The sequence below is a fragment of the Corvus brachyrhynchos genome, unplaced genomic scaffold (genome assembly GCF_000691975.1).
Source record: "Corvus brachyrhynchos isolate BGI_N302 unplaced genomic scaffold, ASM69197v1 scaffold43, whole genome shotgun sequence".
NCBI lineage: Eukaryota > Metazoa > Chordata > Aves > Passeriformes > Corvidae > Corvus > Corvus brachyrhynchos.
This window is the reverse complement of record NW_008237353.1, coordinates 5,253,440-5,273,323: the sequence shown is the minus strand read 5'-3', so window position 1 is coordinate 5,273,323 and position 19,884 is coordinate 5,253,440. Positions and strand designations below refer to the sequence as shown.

General features: G+C 39.3%; 1 long non-coding RNA gene across 2 annotated transcripts; it reads left to right on the top strand.

The window, feature by feature from the left end:
• Nucleotides 1-352: 352 nt before the first annotated feature.
• Nucleotides 353-12,470, top strand: LOC108445804. 2 transcript variants are annotated; one of them, XR_001860776.1, is made up of 3 exons: nucleotides 353-1,118; nucleotides 2,828-2,887; nucleotides 11,966-12,470. It is a non-coding gene; the product is annotated as an uncharacterized LOC108445804 (long non-coding RNA). The 2 variants fall into 2 exon arrangements; XR_001860777.1 differs by lacking the exon at nucleotides 11,966-12,470 and adding an exon at nucleotides 6,130-8,019.
• The last annotated feature ends 7,414 nt before the right edge of the window (nucleotides 12,471-19,884 follow it).

Here is a 19,884-nt window from a genome sequence, read left to right as displayed (position 1 = left end):
GCTTGTCAAGCTCCATAGTGTTCAGTGTTCCTTCTTTATATTTGTAAGAGGACTTTGTTACAAATAAATCTTATCACTATTCAAATAGAATAATTATTAGGTTCATATTACCATTACTTTTCCTACAGAATAATAAATATATCTTTAAAATTCCCTATTTTTGAAGGTAGTGTAGCAATTAAAATGCACTTAAACATTCCTTATTTGTATGCAAATGGTCAGGATGAAGAAGAACAAGAGGATGTGCAAAATGGTATGCAATTTTCAATCACAGATATATATATATATTTAGTATAAATCTATTCCAACATTTTTTGACTTCTGATAGCATGTCCCAATTATTTTTGTGATTTAGAATATAATTTACGATTTAGATTACCAAGGAGTAGAGAATTTTATAGTGTCCAATATTTTTTTTCCTCTAATTCCTAGTTGAGCATGAAAGAATTCATCTGTATGGGGCCAGTCAAATTGTCTGTGAATAATTTTCTGTTAAATAGCATTCTGGCAATGAGTTTTTCATTTCCCAGAGTATTTTAACTGGTGTTTTCTGGAGCTGATTGAATACTGTCCATTTACTATATTGACACATTTTGATGCTGTGACTGAATACATTATTCAATTAATCATCTCTGCAATATTAGACCAGCCGTAGTTTATGCTCAGAGTCACAGACCTGATGTGAATTCACTTATGTAAGAGCTGTGTGTGGTTTGATGAACCCTTTTCTTTAACTTCTTCTGTTCAGAATAACAGACATTGGGTTGCTGTTTAAAACAGGTTGGTTGATTTATGATTTTGCTCCCCTTATGCCATGTGTTTAAGAAAAAGTTCCTCTTTTCTTATAGGTCTCTAAACGTTTGTTCTGGTTAAATACTAGAGGTTTATTTGAAATTGGGGGCAGAGACATCAGTGCCTGACTCAACTCCTCCTCTTCATTGGAAATGTTCCCTGCTAGAAGAGGATAAATCAGGCCATGGATCAGAGGGCCATCAAGATCCTGGACACAGCTTATCACGGTGGTGATTAAGAATGATGCAACTTGAACTCACTTTTGAAGGCAAAGACCAGACTTAAGGCAGGAGGCTGCTACGTGATCATCACTTTACATATTTGTAGTAAGTATGTGTGGTCCAAATGCTATGTCACCCAAGTCTGTTTGAGGGCTGGGACATTTTCACCACCTGCAACAGAAGTGACATTAGTACAACAACAACAAAAAAGAACTAAGAATAAAGGGGAATGTGAAGAGTCTGGGAAACTATTTTATAATATTTTATGTGGTGGATTCTGCTCTCATTCTTTAATGCGAAATGAAGAAATTTGCTAAAGAACACACTAAAATTAGATGCCATGTAGCCGAGCACTGGATTTGAATGAGGCCCTTCATCTCTTGGTTTTCCACTGGTTCAGTGATAACCATTGCCTTCAAGATCTCTTCAGGCCATGGAGCTGTGGTGTCTCCTACCTTCTGCAGCTAAGATTTTTGCTAAGATGTTATTTCCTCAGCTCTGGCTGTAGGTGGAAAACATTAAAATGCCTCTAAAATTTCAAGTGTTGTAGTTTTAAGAGTATACTTTTTGTGGCTATAAATGCTTTTGATTTAGTATTTGTTTATGTTCCCTCATAGATGCTGACCTACCTGAGCTATCATTAAAGCATCATCCAGCTTTCATGCAGCTTATACAACAATACCTTGTTTAAAACTAACTTAATTTGAGTTGCAAACCCTACAGTATATTTATATATTTATATATTTTTCAGGAGGTGGAGAGGATGTGCCAGGTACAGGTATGCAATTTATAAGCCTTAGTTGGGAGGTTAATTGATTTGTGTTCCTGTTATAATCAATACTGAGTGGGAAAGGCTCCTTAAAAACATTTTTGTTCCCTCAAGTTAAGCTTCTTATCTGAACTACTATTCAGAGAACAGTATTTCTCTGTAATGGTTGTCTACGGACGCTAGCCAATTAACACTGGCCTGAAGGTGGATTCTTGAATTTAGGAGATACCATCCTCCCTCTGACAGGGCTGTAAGAATCCATCATAGTGCAAAGGCAAGGGCCCATCACGGAACAGTGGGTGCCAGTCTTGGTGCAAAATAAACTGAAATTTCTTAAATATGAAAGCCATGGTTCAAAGAGGGCAACTATTCAAATATTACTAGAATTTTTAAGGGAAAGACAAGGAAAAGTTCATATGCCTTCTTTATCTTTGTAACAGAATAGTTCTGGAGAATTCACCTTGAAATTTATGCTATTAGTGCTGTCAGCCTGCAATACGTATTTCAAAACAAGTACTATGGAGAATTGAAGATATATGCAAATGAGTTATTAAAGAGCAGAGAAAAATTGTTTCAGAATTACAAGAAGAAAACAGTGTGATGGAACAAAGGTCAGCTTAAGTTACATCAGACCTTCAGGTTCTTGTTTCAATTCAAAATCAATTTCAAACAAAACCAAATGAAATCATGCTGAGAGAAAGGCCACAGTAACATTTCAACACTCCACTGTACTGAAACACCATAAAGTATTATCTGATCTTCCATATCACAGAAAATATTCAGTTAGTCTATTTGGGTATTTTAGTAATATTCAATATTTAAAATTGGGGGACTATAATAAGGAAAATCAGCCCCTCTTAATTAAAAATGGTTCATGCTAAATCAACATTTCATATTTTCAAGGCATCTCTTTACAAAAGTAATTAAAATCTCCAGACATCTTTTAGTGCTCTGTGGATTTAAGTGTTTTCTTTTTCATTCAACTTTCTCCCTTCTTAAGAGTGAAAGAATTATCTTGGGGTTTATTTTCCCTCTTCTGTAACAGATCCGTCTTTGGCTGTTTGTGTGGATGCCACGCAAAGACCTCTCAATGTAGACCTACAAGGTAAGGAAATGCAATGGATTCTTCAGTCACAAACTTGTAATAGGGTATTGGGGAATTCAAGGTGAAATGAAATACTATGGAAAAAATCCACTTAAAAGCTCACACTGAATTCCTCTAGGGCCAAGATTTCATACTTATGCCAGGTTACATCCTTGGCTGATTGACGTTGAAATGAAGCTTAGTTTGCAAAGCTCTTTTACTGTTCAAACCTCCTCTGGAACTTCTGATATCTTTAATAAGAAATGTGAGAATGAGTAAAATAAAATTCAGAAAAAACCCGCCAAACTATGGAATTCTCTCCAGCAGCCAAAATTGCATTGTGTGTGGGCTTTTAAAAAATTGCTATACACACACAGGCAAATTGGCCCAGTGAATATACTGCAAATCTGCTAATGATGAATATCTTAGGCAGGCTCAAATCCTGCTGTAGGTTAACAAATAGTGGACCCAATGACCAGAATGGTGATTCTCCTGTGCAGAAGGCAGAAGCTTTTGGCCAAGTATCATTAGCTAATGCCAAAGCAAAGGGAAAACAGCGTGGGTGCAACAGCCCATCTAGGCCACCTGGCCCTCACGGTTTTATTGGAATAGTCTCACTCACACCGTCCTCAGAAAGAGAAGGCCAATGTGGGTCAGAGAATCATTTTCTCTTCCTTCCAGCATCTTAATTAAAGAGTCAGTCACTTCCACAGATCATTCTCAGATAAACAGGTTGTCTTCAGTAATTCATAATACAAGGTTTCTGGGAAAAACAGAAACTCTGCTTTAAAGATAATAATAGATCTTTCCATCCTGCTGGCAGATATCAATTATACTGGGAAAGCACTTGGAGGTTCTGTACATACACTAGTACAGGGGACTCATTATCCACATGATTATAAGTGTGGTAGGAGAAACTTTCTAAGGACAATCACTTAGATCAAGAAAACTTGAGGAAAGAAACTTTATAAGTGGTAAAAGCTGGAAATATTTGAGCTAATCTTTTGCTTTCCTGCTTCCCTGCTGTTATTAATAAACCCACATCTCAGAAGAGAGAGTTTAGGCTTTGCTACAACAAAAATTATATGTTTCTGAGCAGTCCAATGAGGACACCTGTTTATGATCTTAAAAACAGCCTTGGGAGATGAATCACCAGTTAGTCAGTTTATGTACACAGTTACAGTTCCAGAAAGCTGAGGAGCAGTAATGCCAGTTGTGAACCTGGACCAATGAGTTATGAAGGGTTTTACATGGAAAAAGTAGGTAATCAATGAATGAAAGTATAGTATTATAGAACAAATTAATGTTAAAAAAAAAAAAAAAAAGGGAAAAAAGCTGGAATGCATATAGCAAACAGAAGTGCTGTTATAATGAAAGTCTCCACCACTGCCTTTTTTTGTCATAATCTTTTCCAGATAGGCTTGTAACATTTGTATGTCTGATTTGGTACACAGACATCTGAATGTAGGCCCCTCCCTTGCTGTTCTGACACTGACTGTGAAACTGTGGAACAGTAAACACACAAGCCTAGCAGAAAATGTGTTGGTGTGTGGAATTATGTATGTGGTCCTGGGAGTACCAGGTGAGGAAAGTTCAACTCTTCCCAGCTGAGTCAAATTAAGAGGGTAGGCAGCATATGAAAGCAATGAAGGAAGAGGAAGCTGGAGAGCTTGATGGGAGGGCTAGTGGAGGGACTGGTAGAGGTGTTTTGCCTCCTGGCTGAGGCCAGGGAAAGGAGCTGAGGGATTCACCAGCTGACTTCTCTGAACAGGGATGGGAACTTGGACAAAGCATCAGAAGCTGAAGCCAGAGAGATAAAAGACTGTCTCCACTACCTAAATGAGATCTAGTGAGCAAAGAGACAAGTGGAAGTGCAGGCAAGCTGATGGTGTGGTGATGGACTCTGCTGAGAGAACATGGAGCTGCTGTTGGAAAGTGCTTTTGCTTAGTGATCTGCTGACTGTGTGACCGCAGTGCCCTAGGCCAGAGCCCTGGAACTGGGAAGGTGGCAGAAGTTCTGGAGTTTTTGAACCGAGCCCAGCTTGTTTTATGTCAGGGCATGTGTGGATGCTTTGTGGGTTTTCCTGAGCAAAGTGTTTGTTATGTAGTTGTGAAGAGTTGAATGTTGTGACTGGGTGGTCCTTTCCAGTTCTATTACCCATTTGAGATTCTGAAGGGTTATACATGCCTCATATATGTGTGTGTATGTATATATAGCCTATACACACACACACACATATATATATATATATATATATATATATATATTCTGTGATACTGAGGAAAGAAGAAATTTCTCAGTAGGATGTTAGTGAATATGAGACATCTCAGAGAGGATAGGTGGATCTGCAAATGATAGCCAGCTCACAGGGAAGCTGTACATAACAGTTTTTGGGGAAACCTTAGCAAACTAAGAATGGGTAGTTTCAGAAAACTTACCAGCTTTATCATGAGGTTGTCCTTGTGGTTTCATCAGTCAGTGAAACATATTCTCCCAGGAAATACCTAGGTTTATTATTTTCTCAATTACCTCATTATTTATACTTATCTGTTGTCGAAATCCACCTTCTGTTCCCCAAAGTCATCTTCTGCTTGGTTATGGACCAGCCCAGAGCAAAATGGAGTCCCTGCCCCAAAAAGGTTACAGACTAATTATAAACAAAGATAAATGTGTTTACTTCTGTGTGTCCCTCTGTTAAACGTGAAGAAATGAATGCATACAGCACCTTAGGCAGCTGCTGAAGGCCAGCAAAAGTATTTTTGTAGGTTTTACAGTGAAGCAGGAATCTGTATATTTCTTGAAAGCATAAAGGTCAGCTGTTCCCCCACCCTCAACTATTAAAACAATGTTTAAATAAATGTTCTAACACAAGAACTATAAGAAACAAGTAAAGTCAAAAAAACCTACTAGCATGTCCTAGCTGCCTTAAAGAAGAAAAACTTTTCAGTAAGCATGTTCAATTTATCTTGCTAGTATTATCCCAGTGGCCTCTTCCTTTTGTTGTTTGTATTTGTTTTAGTGCATGCCCAGTGCCTCTAGGTGAAACCAGCAATGTCAGCAGCACTCTGCATGTGTCACGGGGTATGTGCAGAATATCTGTTTGGAGAATCAGGGCCTGACACCAGCAAGAGAAGGACTCCTTTGCAGGGAAATGAGGGTGAGGAAGGTGAAAGGTCAAATTATTGCATCAGATTTTATCATGTATTTTAAAACCTTGCCTGAGGAAATAACATTGAATCTTATGATGACTTTTCTTTTGCAGTGGAGGTGAGACTGCTTGAAGGGGAACCCCCTTTCTGCACATAGCAGAAATTCCCAAAGAGTACTTGAGACTCTCCTCTGGCAGAAGGGAAGAGCAATGAACAGTTGAATTTGATAGTGACCTGACAAAAGTTACAGGAACTAGAAGGGAGGTAGGTCTCATCCAGCGTGTGAGCACAGACTTTGGCCCTCACCCCTGCTGTGAGTGTATTGCACGAAGAGTCAGTTCATCAGCTGATCGTGGGCAGTCAGAGGATGTTAGCAAGGTGTTCTTCACTCAGTAGCTAATTATGTGGGATTGCAACCCTCATGGCATAACAGAGTGTTACAAAGAGTCTTTGGATCTTTCCTGTCATTGTTCTGCTTTGTTGTGTTAGTGCATCACTGCTTGGGTGTTAGTGGGTAGCATTGCTGAGGGTTGCAGTAGTGTTTGAGCAAAGAGCTTGAAAGGTGACAGTCTGAAGGTTTTCTTGGTTTCCCATGGTCTAACATCTGTTTGGGCTGATGTCTCCCAACACTGCAAGCCTGAATCACCTCATATTTCTGAAACATTTTTGCTCCCCTTCCTTGCAGCCCCTTCTTGCTGTGGTTTCGTCCATGCTGTGTGATTTGGAAATACTTGCATTTAATAGAAGTCACACAGCACAAATAAATAACACTCATGAAAGTGCGTGTGAGTAACTGTGCATAAAAGTGTTTAATATTCTTCAGCCAGCTGCTGAGAGGTAAGCCAGTCAGAATATATCAAACCAAACACAGCACTGGCAAGATTAAACAGCAGTGGATTTGCACATGTAATAAACCTGCTACATTGAGTTTAATCCATATGTAATTGGGAATAGATAAGGCTGGAATTGAATGACTGCACAGGATCTGCCTCAGATGGAGGAGGGAAGAGGGGGAGCAGCCCAGAGCATGGGGGCAAGAAGGCTTTTCAGCCTGTGGTTTGTCATGCAGATGCTGGAATAAGAGGTGGGTTTACACTGTTTAATTGTGAAGGACATTAGAAAGGTGGTATGATGTTGATGAGCTACAAGTACAGCAAAGGGCTTGGCTATTGGATAACTTCAAGTGTAAACAGGTTGTTTTCCTCCCTGGGCTATGGGAGGGACAGTTCTAACTGGGCTTAGTGTCAAGAAATGTTCCTGATTGTTTTTAGACTGTCCTTATTTGCCTGGTCTACTTTAATATGGTAAAATCAAACAGTGAGAATAAAATAGCTGCTACTCTATTGTTCTGCCTTTTCCCCATCATCTCTGTTTTTCAATTTAGAAAGGAATGACCCATGACCTATCCAAACTCCTCCCTTCCCACTTCAAAAATCATAGTACCTTGTCCAGTCAGTGTCTGTGTTGGCTTTTGCTCTGTTCCCTGATAACTATTTGCAAAGGAATGTGATGTTTGCCTCCCTTCCAGCTTCCTTCATGCACCTGATGGTATTTGTATGACTTTTCATGTGTTTTGAAACCCATGAAAAGCTGCATATACAACATTAAAAATACATTTTTTAATTCTATGGGTTGCAAATTTTTTTATGTAGTTTATCCCTCCTTGTCCCTCCATAGCTCTAAAAGTCTGATACGTTTTTTGTCTTCCTGGTTTCTCTTCTGTGATTTCCTATGTAGTTACCACTAGCACACAGCAGCTCGAGAGGCATTAAATGCATGCACAGCCAATCTTTTCCACTTATACTTGATAGACCCAGTAGGCTTGTGAGGATATTCTTAGACAGTAATGGAAAGGATCAAAGGACCAACATTTATCACACAGGACTTTGTTTTCCTCAGTTGTTGTTTCTTTTGATTCAATTAGTACAGCCCGCTTTTATGTGAGGATCAGATTTTGCCATGATTTTACATGGCTCCACAGCATGTGACTGTGAAGCTGGGGCACTTGTTCCAACTTTGTTAGCAGACACCAAAGAAAAACAGCAAAAATGCAGTAATTCATTAACTGGCAAAGCTGAAGTCAGACTTGCTTTCTGTCTCCTGGATATAGCAAGTAAGCTTGGGCTGGCACAGGGAAATCTGCTGTTGCCTTGACCAAATGCAGAAGCAGAGGATTTTTTTAACTGTTTGATTATACATCTGCTTTCCTATGTGATGTTTTCTCTGAAGAAGCATTCCTAGCTTGAGCTGTCTGAATTCAGAAACAGTGTTTCTGACAGCCCCTTCTCAGCTACTGCTCACTTGTGTAGGTACCATTGACTTATTTCATTTTGATTTACAGAAATATTTTATTTTAATCAATTTGATTACATTTTGATTTACATGCATCCCTGAAGCATGGAGCTGTGCCTCTCCGAATGCAGTGAATTACCTTAGTCCAGACCAGGACTAAGCAGCTCACTGTCCTCACAGTGAGACTCATTATGGGTGAGAAGGCAAAGTGATTTCTTTGCCTGTGTCTTCTTGGACGTGTATCTCAACCAAGTAGGTGTTCCCCAAGGTTACCCAACATGCAGTGAGATGACCAAGTAGCTTGAAATGTACTTGGGACCACTACTTGCTTTCAAACTGTAGTTTTTAGCAGTGCAGCTTTAGGCCCCTTGTTTTCCTTCTGTAGTGGCCAAGCTGGTGGGAAAGTTTCAGGATGGTGAGCATGGCTGGATGCTCTCCTGATGGACCCTCAAGCTGGATAGCTGAGTTGCAAGGACCATAAAAAACATTTGAAGTTCTGTTGCACAATTTTTTGCCTGAAAGTATAGGGTAAGGTGTTTAAAAGCTACTCTCTTCTCTTGTGATCTATGTGTTTGCTAAAGGTTTGAGTACAAGAATTTTTCAATCATTTTGCAAATGGGTTGTACTTAGTAGCAATTACAATAAAATTTAATCCAAAGCCCCTGGATATGGCAGTTTATGCCTCTTGCTTTATTATTTTTATTATTTCAGAGTCATATAATTTGTGCATTTTAATTTGAGTGATGTTGGCTATATGCTTTTGCCACAGGACTCAAATGAGAAGCTTAATAAATGACTATGGGATTTACATGACTAAATTTATTTCTTATCTCAGAGCTGCTAGCTTCTCCCTTCCCCCTTCTCCCCATACCCATTTAGTCTGAATTTCTTCCTCTTTGATGTGTTAGTATTGTATACAACTTTTATTGACTGTCCATGTTACAGGATGATGGTAATTTGGCTGCTGCTAATTATGTGGGTATTGTGGGTGAACAGGATGGCAGAGTAACTAAAAATTCAAGGATGCCTTAGAGCCGAGAACAGTTTAGAAGAAAGTAATTGTAAATGCACCATCCCCGGAGCTTGCAGGGAACAAAACAGTCAGCTTTTCATACAAGGCTGTGTCTCTCTAACGCTTGTGCTGGGAAGTACCACGTGGAGCCTAAGCATTTCTTGTCTCTGTCTCTTCTTAGATTGGTGGAGGGCAGTGGAAGGTTGGTCTCAAGGCCCCTGACTTGACTGGTGCTGTGACCATTACATCTACCTATGCAGGATAGTCCATTACTCAGTATTAAATTCTGTGTTCATATTTCTGCTCTAGACACTGCTACTCAATCAACAGTGTTTGTTGAATGGTTAATAGGGTAACAGCACAATAGAAAGAGCTGGCTTAACGGAGAGAAAATTTTTTGAAACCTGATTTTGGTTTGTAGTGGATTTTTTTTTCACTCTAATATACCTTTCCAGTCTAATTCTTTCAATTTTATAAGACCGCATAACTCTAGCCCCAAAGCAGCTATTTTGTATTTGGCTATATATCAATATCACTTCTTTAACCCTGTAAGCATCTGTTATTTTCTCTCTGACAGAACACTCTTCTTGACCAATACAACCTGGGAAAGGTGGTTCACCAAGCCAGGTACACTGATGGACTGATATAGCTCAACAGTTCCTATTTAATTGCTTGGGGTTCTTTTTCTGGGTTTGTTTTTTTTTTTCCTCCCTTGCTTCAATTACAATACTGTAAGCAGCATTTAGGTGTTCCTGATCAAGTTTTCCTCACCTTCCAGCATAACCTGGTAATTCTAGGAAGCAAATTCTCTGCATTATTTTAAAGCTTTCCCTGTTTCTTGAGTAAGAGAGTCCCTGCGTGTCCATTCAACAGTGAAGGAAGCTGACAAGTTCTATGGCTAAAACCTGCCTTCCTCACCAGCTCCTTTGTGGAACTGTCTTAAAAATGGGTCTCATGGGGAAAAATGAGTAGGTGTGACTACAGGAAATTACGTATAGTCATTATTTATTTGCCTTTTTTTTTTTTTTTTAGTGTTTCAGTTTTCTTTGGTATCTTTTGCCAGGAGGAGTGAATGCAGTAGCAGAGATGTGCAGATCTAAGTTGAGGGCTTAGAAATGTCTGAGACTTTTTATTGCCAAAGGAAGGCTAGGAAGAGTGCAAAGGTGTTTAACCTGTGGTCTGTATAATTCATGTTTGCCAGGATAAGCTGTTTGGTGGCTTTTTTTTTTTTTTTTAATTAGCACCTAAACAGCATTAGCAAACCTAATAAACTATTTCAAGAGCACTGAATGAAGGATATGAATCTTGTCTCTGTGTATATGTATATATGTCTATTGTCCCCCCAACCCTCCCATTTTCAGGGGAAAAACCCATTGCTTTTTTCATGTTGTTTCTAAGTCTACAATAGAAAATATAACAGCTTTATTATCAATGCTTTTGCAGTATAAGACACTGCAGCCAGTAAAACACTGTAGTAAAAAGACACTGAAAATTTTAAACTCGCTGCTCGTGGGAGTATAGTTTTCACTGGTTTTGTCAGCAAAAATTCCGCCAATTGAATTGTGGGTGGAAGGTACAAAATTTGTGTTGGTGAAAGAGGATATTTATTTACTGCTCATGTGGATATGGTTTATAAGTTGCTTCTGCAAGCAAATGCAAAATACACTTTTTATTTTTCTGTATGATGCTTTGAATTCATTATAGCTGAAGGGTTTTTTTAAATGTTTGTCAGTATGGTTTGGAATTACCAAGTATCGGTAGTTACTATGGATGATTAAAATTGCTGAGGAAAAACCTCCTTAGCATATTTCAGACTTCATGTACGCATCAATCTCTAAGACAGTGAGATGTGTAGTGCATTTTAATCATATTGCAGTACCTTTGTATCCTGCAAAACTATTTCCATTGAAGTCTGAAATGAGCCTGGCATGACCCAGAGTCAACATGATAATATATTCTTGATATCCTTTACATGCTGATAACAGTTCAGCTGCACTAAAGCATTTTGTCAAGTTGTGCTCATTTTCTATAGGTGTTAATATATTTGGCAATGAGAGTTCAGATTGTTACTCTTAAATTAGTGTTGAATTTGGGTCATCAAGAACTCTGAATTGAGCAATTCTACCAACTGTTGCAGGACACTCTAGCAACCTTTGCATTAAACTGTGCTGCTGCGTGTTGAGTGTTGTAATTTAATAACAGGCACGTTGTAGCTACTTGTCTTCGTCCTGAGAAAAGATGGGAATATGTTAAGTTGATATTGCTGTAACTTTATAAGGTGAAACAGAGACAGGGCAGCCTAAAAGGACTGGTTTGTCTCCCACTTCCTTCCCCTTGTCTGTTGAGTCAAATCCTTATCAAGATTTTTCTTGGCCTGTTTTGACATAATTTAGCACAAATTTCATTTTCCTGGGTATCTTCACAATTTCAAGAAAAGTGCAAACCAGCAGTTCTTTGTCAGAGAGTCATGGTCTTCTGGCTCCACATTAAAGAAATGCCAGAGGTCACGCTGGGTATTCTCACACAAATAAACCAGATTATTTTAGTTTGGCTTGATGGTTTGAAAGGGAGTAGTGGTGTTTGGTTAAAGAGCTGATTGCTGGGTAACCTCTTGTAAGAGTGCTCATTTGTTTTTGACTTTTCAGTCTTGGATCACTAAGAAGATGCATTTAAGCTCCAGAGTCTGCTTTTCTACTTGTTTCGAGTTGCAAGTCAAAAGATGATATCTCCACAAAAGATGAGGGTGAGAGGTTCCATTTCTTTGTTTCTTCTTCACATGGACAAAATATAGGGTGTTTCATTTGCAGAGCCTTACAGCGCCAACTGCAGGACAGCCATGATACGTACTTGTTTACTACATCAGTCTTGGTTTAAACTTCTGTTTCATTAAATGTTGTTTTCAAACCGCTACTGTAGTCATAATTAGTATGAAACATGTAGGAATGACATACAATCTGTGCACAGGGTCCTGGGCACTGGCTGGTCCTGTTGCTTTATTGAAAATCCTTGCCACAACTGCTCTTTTCATTCAGATCAAATGATGGACAAATATCTTCCAGTTTCATTACCAGCAGCCCAAGAGAAGGGCAGTACTTGAAGATCTGTGTGTAACACAGGAGTGGCCTTGTAAGGTTGAAGGCTGTTTCTTGAGTCCCTGAATACACATCAAATGGGTGAAGGAACAATTCGTTATCACTATGTATGTAAGAGGACATAGGAGTAGTAGAAAACTGCATGTGTGTTGGAGTCCCTGAAGATCTCCAAGACTAAATTGCATGGCAGCAGTTGATCCGTTTGATCTTTGCAAACAGTAACTTCTGCAGGCAAGTGGAAGCGTAGGCAAGGGTCTGCTGAATGCTGCTTCTGCTCAGTGTCCTTGCAAATTCCAGAACTTCTGCTTACCACCCCAGACTGCAATGTGGACATGCCCAAAATAACAGAGAGAAAATGCAGCTAGGAAACCAAGCCCAGGAGTAAAACATTTTTACAATTTTTAAGAAAAGCCTACAGCAAGGTTCTGAGTAGGACAACGTTTGAATAGATGCTTGGAAATGGAAGGAAAGGGACTATTTCCTGCTGTCTGCCCTCCTGCAGGGCTTTATGTTAATAGATGAGTTCAGAGGAACTGGTTGCACCCTTGATTTTTCCTTCTAGTGGGAGCAGCCCCCAGAATCCTGCAAAATGCTGAGGGCAGGAGAGCAAGAGCAATCTGCTTCATTCCCCAAACGTGTTTTGGCACAGACATTTTGGTCAATGTTGTTAACTTCGTGATAGGAGTTCCCATGACAAACACATTCCTATCTAACCCCAAACAGCAGGGTTAATCCCAACCTTTCAGGGTTAATTAAGAGGTAATTGCATGGGCCTCAATTAATCCCTGTTTAACTCAGTTGCATGTGATGGAAGGGCACTAGAGATTAATTTGGCATACTGCCTCATCAAATTCATTAATATCATTAAATGTGAAAAAATATTTTAAGTGTGAAGTAGCAGCTGCGACTCCTCTGCCCTATGACGGGGTCTAGCAGCACTAGGCAAAACCTTAAATACTTGTCATAAGGCTATAGATACCCGTATGTTTGGCTGAGTTAGGGAACTGCTGTCTCTTCCTCTCAGTGGCTACAGAAAATCTTTAAGATGCTGAATCTCACAGCAGAAAGGAATTGGTCCAATGGAGGAGTACTGACTTCTTGAATCCCTGATGATTTTGGTGGGAAGGACAAATGTTTGCTCCCTCTCTGAATCAGGCCCATGGTGGTTTCCATGAGAGCATGCATTCACAGGGCGATATGTTACACAACATAGCCTGCTTAGTCTTAATTAAGGTTATAATTGAGAGGATGCAGAAATGTTTTGTCATTACTCTGCAGATTACTGAAATCTTAACTAATGAGATTTGACTCTAACATCTGCTGTAATAGTAAATTTAGACCTAGATGAAAAATTCATATGCATTAAATGGCTTAGTACTGAAAGTATGGCTAAAACAGCCCAATGTCAGTCTCTGAAGAAGTTACTTCTGAGTTTTGAGTCAATGCCTGGCTGAGGGGGACAGGAGGGCTCAGATGGAGGTAGGTTACTAGATTGTCACTACTTTCTTTGGTTGGTTATGCCCCTACAATCCCTTGCCCAATACCTGCACATGCCACAAAATACTCTGGCTTTGCTGACTTTCCCGGTTAAGTTTCCTCCAAACCACAAAACCTGGGTGCGCTGTAGCTCCAGTATATACTCAGTATGAAAGCTGACTCAACTTCTGCTGCACTACACTGTACCAGGCAGCTCTCAAGTGATGCTGCTGCAATTTATCACCATAAACTGTTTCATATTGGAACAAACAATACTCATGAGGCAATCTGGATTCAAATTAATTCAAAAGCGCCATAACTGAAAAGTGAGCAGTCTCTTTGTGTTGTTTCTTTTTAACAAGATTTTATGATATGACTAGACTACAAATAGCTCTATTCATGAAAAACTGGCAACTTTGCAAATTGTATATGCTAAAAGCTATTTGTTGTACAAGCTGTTCTGGAAAAAACTCTTAAATGAAATCTTCTCTGCTAGGGGCATGTGAGGCATCAATTGCATGGGTCCCGCCATGGGTGTCCCATTTCAGGAGTCCCATGGCTATGTGGACAAGGATGAGAAAAGACCAACTGATCCAAAAACCTTTAACTGATCAAAGTTAATCACTCCAGGGTGCTAGAGAAAAGGACAGGTCCAGTAGGAAAGAGTTTTCCAGTCTGGTGAGGAAATGTGAGGGTGAAGGAAAACTAAGAGGTGGCAGAATTGCTTTTGGTCCTAAGCATTTGCATTCGATTCTCTGGAGCTCCTGTTGCATGCTTTCCCTTTGAAGGCAGGGCAATATTGTCTTCCTCCAAAATACCCCAGAAACATCTCCACTTTAATGTCCATTAAGACTGCTGCTGTTATCCTTCAGAGACGTGCTGTGTTTTCAGCATGATCCTGGGACATAGTTGTGGATGGACTTATTTTAAGGATGAATGAACTACTAAAGAGATGTAATATGTTTTTGTACCTCAATCAATGTAATTTATGGTATGGTATGGAACAAGGCATTAATGCATCTTCCCTGTAGACATTACTACAGTAAATTGCACCTGTATTTGGAGACATGTATTTCTCGAATATTTGTGTAGTGGACTCAAATACCAAATGACACATCCCACCATGCAAACAAATGCTTTTGCCACCAGAAAGGGAGCATAAATTATCCTTCTAGAGTAACTCCTATGAGATATATAAAGATGCTGACTGTGAGCTGACGATCAAGCTTTAGTAGTAGCTATGGGAGTATCTCAGAGCCAAGGAGAAGAATTATAGTTATGTTTTAATGCACTAATCAAATCATTCCAATTCCTACCTCCAAGTAAAATTATGTTTCTTGGAAAGTGAGCACTATTTGCTCTGGGCCTTTCTTTTCAAATTATTTTTACTTTCATAATAATAATTTTAAGTACATTGGAGGTTAAAAGCTATCTGCAGAGCAATTAGAAGCTTTTGAGGAGAATTTGGATCTGAATGTGAAGTCATTTATAGGTTCAAATTTCTACTGCACATGTGAGATACACCTAGAAAATAACAGTGCATGTGAAGGTGCAGCATTAGATCTGAAAACAGCTGGAGTGAGGGAGGGGTAAGGCATTTGAACTTGAAGCCTCAAAGTTTTCTCAGCTGCCATTTAACTCTATGATGACTTAGATCAGGAGGAAGTTTGTGTCAACAGAGATTTGAGGTATGTTACATTTTGAGTAACCACAGAAGTGGCCTGCTTTTGGTAGGCATAAATATTCAGGGTTAAGCACTGTAGGAGTCCACAAAATGGGCTGTTTTGTGAAACCAGTTCAGTCTAATGAATGTTTTCTGGATGCTTCCACTGTAGTGAGCTCTCAGTCAGAGTCTTGGCATCTATCTGTCTTGTTTTCAAACCCTGTTGTAAAGGACCTGGTACTGCTGCCTTTGCCTATCTGAAAAAACAGTATTTAGAGCACACGTCCAGAACATGGGAACTGGAGATTTGGCACCTGTGCAGCAGGAGGTCAAATCTGTATATCTGGTAGTAAATGGCCTAATTATTTGGATAAAAATTTCAGTGAAACAGAGTCTCTCTCTTCCTGCTGTTATGTGCTTCTAAGTGTGGAAGATTTGAACAGCCTGGGGTCCTTGTCCTGAGGCTTAATTAGCTCTTTCACTCAAGGCTTGATTCCTGTAAGGAAAACAGTCCCTGACAGAGGAATGGAAGTGCAGCCATGTGCCTCCTAGTAAAATGGTTGTGCTGGCTTGGGGCTGTTTCCTTCCTCAATAGCAAGCCTTGAGAGGCTTTGTGCAATGCTTGTCTCACAGTCAGGAGCACAGAGACACAACACAGTTGCCAGCAGCGGGACAGCTAATTGCTTTCCCTCTGTGGAATGGAAATGCAACCTGGGTTTGCTGTCTCCCACATCTGTGCTGTGCTCACTGGGCTGATGGATAAAATATTGGAAAACTGAAAGAGGAAACAACCTTGTTGCGACTCAGTTTTCTTTTAAGGTGGCCTTCATCTAACAGAGTAGAGCTCAGGCTATGATACCCAAGCATTACTCCTTGAAGATTATCTGTTCAGCTTTCAAAGGCTGACTGGAGGCCCAGATTAAAAGTCTTGGGAGGGATGAAGCCCTCTTTGAACACCGAGCAGGTGCTGGGAAGAGATGGTGTAGAGTAGATCATACGCTAGACCTTCACATATAACATTATTTGGTAAAGGCAAAAGAGCGGGCACTTCTCTTTCCTCTTCTCTTTTAGCTTTTAAGTCAGAAGGGTCTCACAAATGGGGAGGACCAGTGGGGTGCAGAGGTGTTTGGGGTGCAGATGGCAGGGTGAGGAAAGCCCAAGGCATAGCAAGAGGTTGCAGGATGACTTGTGTGGCTCATGGAAACTGAGGCAGGCATCAAGTGTCCCAAACAGCACGTTTTTGGTCCATGGCACAGGAAGGTCTGGGGCTGTGGATGGGTGATAACACAGAAGTATCAGTGGAATAGAAGAACACAGGTGCTACCCAAAAATTTTGTTTTTTCAGGTTGCAGCTTGGTTAGATACTCTAAATTTGTGCTTGCCGTATGGACTGCAAGAACAACAAAAATTGTATTCATTAAAAACTAAAACTGAAACAACTTAGCTGGAATCTAATTCAATCCCTCAACTTGGTTTACCAGTATATTCTGTGCACTTCATCTGTATGTAGTATGATTGTAATTATGATATCTTTGTTAGTCTAACTCCCCAGAACAAAAAAGTGCTTAGACATTAGCTGGCTATCTTCCTGATTTTTAAAGCCAAATGTCTAATTAGAGCGCTTCTGTTTCTTACATTTATTTTCAGTTCTAGAGAGTGAAAGACAAGAAATCTCAACACAGCTGTGGCTCTTTTATAAACTTCAGCTTATTAGAGCTGCTGGGTCAAATTCTCTGGTGGTGCAACTCCACAGACTTTCTGCTGGTGTAACTTCAGATATAAATATAATTCTCTGTACATCCGTCCATATGTGTGTTCCTATGTATATACCAAACCCATAGCTGATATAAATCACTGTAGCTCTTCTGGCTTCTGTGAAACTATAGTGATTTCTTACCAGCTGGGTATCCGGTCCACAGCATCTGGTTTTCCTTTTCCCTCCCTTAATAGCACTGATGAATCAGAATTCCTAAAGGAGGATAATACTAAACATAATTAGACAGGATATGTTCAAGAAGAAAATTTAATTTGAAGAGGTTTGCACAGAATTTTTATTGGCCTCAGGTGGAATGCTGGGACTTTATCTTAATGAATCCTTTCTACAGATCCATTTCAAAAACTGCATTATGCTATTATGTGATGGAGTGTACTTTAATGGTGCATTGCACATACGTTTATTCAGTTGGATTTAAAAGTTCTTCTGTAAATTAGTATAATTATTTTGGGTGGTAAAAAAAGGTGTAATAACATAACCTGAAATTTTAAAATATTTACACACAGAGAAGTTTATTTAATCTTTGGCACCTACACACATTTTAGAACGTCCTGTTAGTAACCCAAATATGTGGCTGTGGATTGGAGCTTTCTTCAGAATTGACTAGATGGTTGAGAAATGAACTATTTTTTAATCAATATTATTGTGTCAATCAATGGCTCACAATTCAAATACCAATATTTTATTATCATGTTCTATTTTTTACTTTTAAAATCATATCTGGTGGTTGTATTTTTATTGTAATTGTGTAAGTATAATATATTTTGCGATTATTTAGCTACACCCTGTTAGATTTTGTAAATACGTTCAAGATACTGGGTGAAGTCTTTACTTTTCCTGATTCCACATCTATTTACCTTTTATCTTCAGAAGAGCTTGCTAATTTTTATTATTAACAGTAACAGTCAGTATGTAGCTATCATTTGCGATGATATAATTTTATTCTAATTCAGATGCCATGTTTGGGGCACTTGTATCTGAAACAGAGTATCAGTTAAAGGAAAAAAACCATTCTTGTTCTTTTTTCCCTGTGAAGGTTTGTGGGGGTTGTCTTTGAGGTCAACATCAAGGGGGCAAAGGCAAATAAAAGGCAAATTACTTCTGAGCTCAGAGAAAGGGGAGAAGAATTAGTAGAGCTGCTAGGTCTGTTTCTCTTCTTCTATAATCGTATTCAAAATGATGGAACCTTAACAAGGAAGTATTGGAGCTGCTGTATGAAAGCAAGCTACGAGCTCCCTCTGTCCTGGCACTGCAAAATGAGATTTACAAGGTGATAAAGTCATATGGAAATGGAATGTCTTCCATGTCCCTGGTATTTTTTCACTAATTACTGCTAGCATAGGGGTCACTATTTTTTTGTAGTTTCTCTGTTAACACTTCCTAAATGAAATTGCAAATCTGTGTTGTCTTCTCTATGAGCATAAGACATCCCATCTAGCTGGTGACTGAGTTCTTGATGAATCTAGTATTGCAGTGAAAAATTATTTTGCAGCCATTACATACTCAGAACATGCAATCAGATAGCGAAATGTAACTATTCAAAACAGCTGATGAAACTTGCAGAGCCCTGGTGAACACTGCAGGCGAACAAAGCAGTAACCTGTACTGCTGCATCTAGATTTACGGTTTGTTTAAACAACAACAAAAAGGAAATAATAATGAGGTACTCTCTATTTTAGAAATAAATTTTTAATAGACCTTCCAAGGAGGACTCAGGACAGGATTTGAAGCACCAACAGATGATTGCTGCTGCCTCAGGATCAGGTATTCAGAAAACATCTCCCAAGGTCCTGATATAGGAGTTAATCACTGGTTTGCAACAAGTTTTATAACAGTTTGGAGCACCTTTGTCCAGAGTCTGAGTGATAAATGAGTGCACCACATTACTCTGATGCCATGTGTTCTCTTTAATTTAATTAGCAATTGTTTTTCTAGCTTGGGTACAACCACAGTGCAATCTGATCATAGTGGCGAGAGAGGTTCTGTGCTTGTATGGACAAATCTAATGTTGTTACACAGCAAAAATAAATAGCTCACCCAGCAGATGTTGCTTCATGTTGCAAGCCTGTTCCTTAATTTACATACAGGTGTAAATCTAATCTCTATTTGCCTCCTTTTCCAAATATTTTGTACCTTTGTGGCCTTGGAAACATTCACATTTTAAAACCAGAAAGGGGCCTGAGCACCTGCTGTTTGGAAAGGAGTCTTAATTGGAGTGGGAAGAGGAGAAAGAATGTCATGTCCAGAAGCAATGATTAGGTCCTTCTCACATAGCCTTTTCCCATCACTGTGAGCACTTCTTTAAGAGTATGTGTCTGGCTTCAGTGAGTAAGAGTCACTGCTAGACTGAATATCCTACCTTTCTGCTGTTTTTAGTATCCTGCAGGATGAGAGTGGAGGGAATTTGCTTCAATAAAATTGAAACAAAAACTCTGATGTGTGCTGTGGCAATAAGCAAGTCCACATTTTTGCAATTGGGTATCACATTTTGTAAAGGTGATAAAGATACTGTCCCAAAACCAAGTTTCAGAGAGTATTTCAGACAACATAATTTTCTTG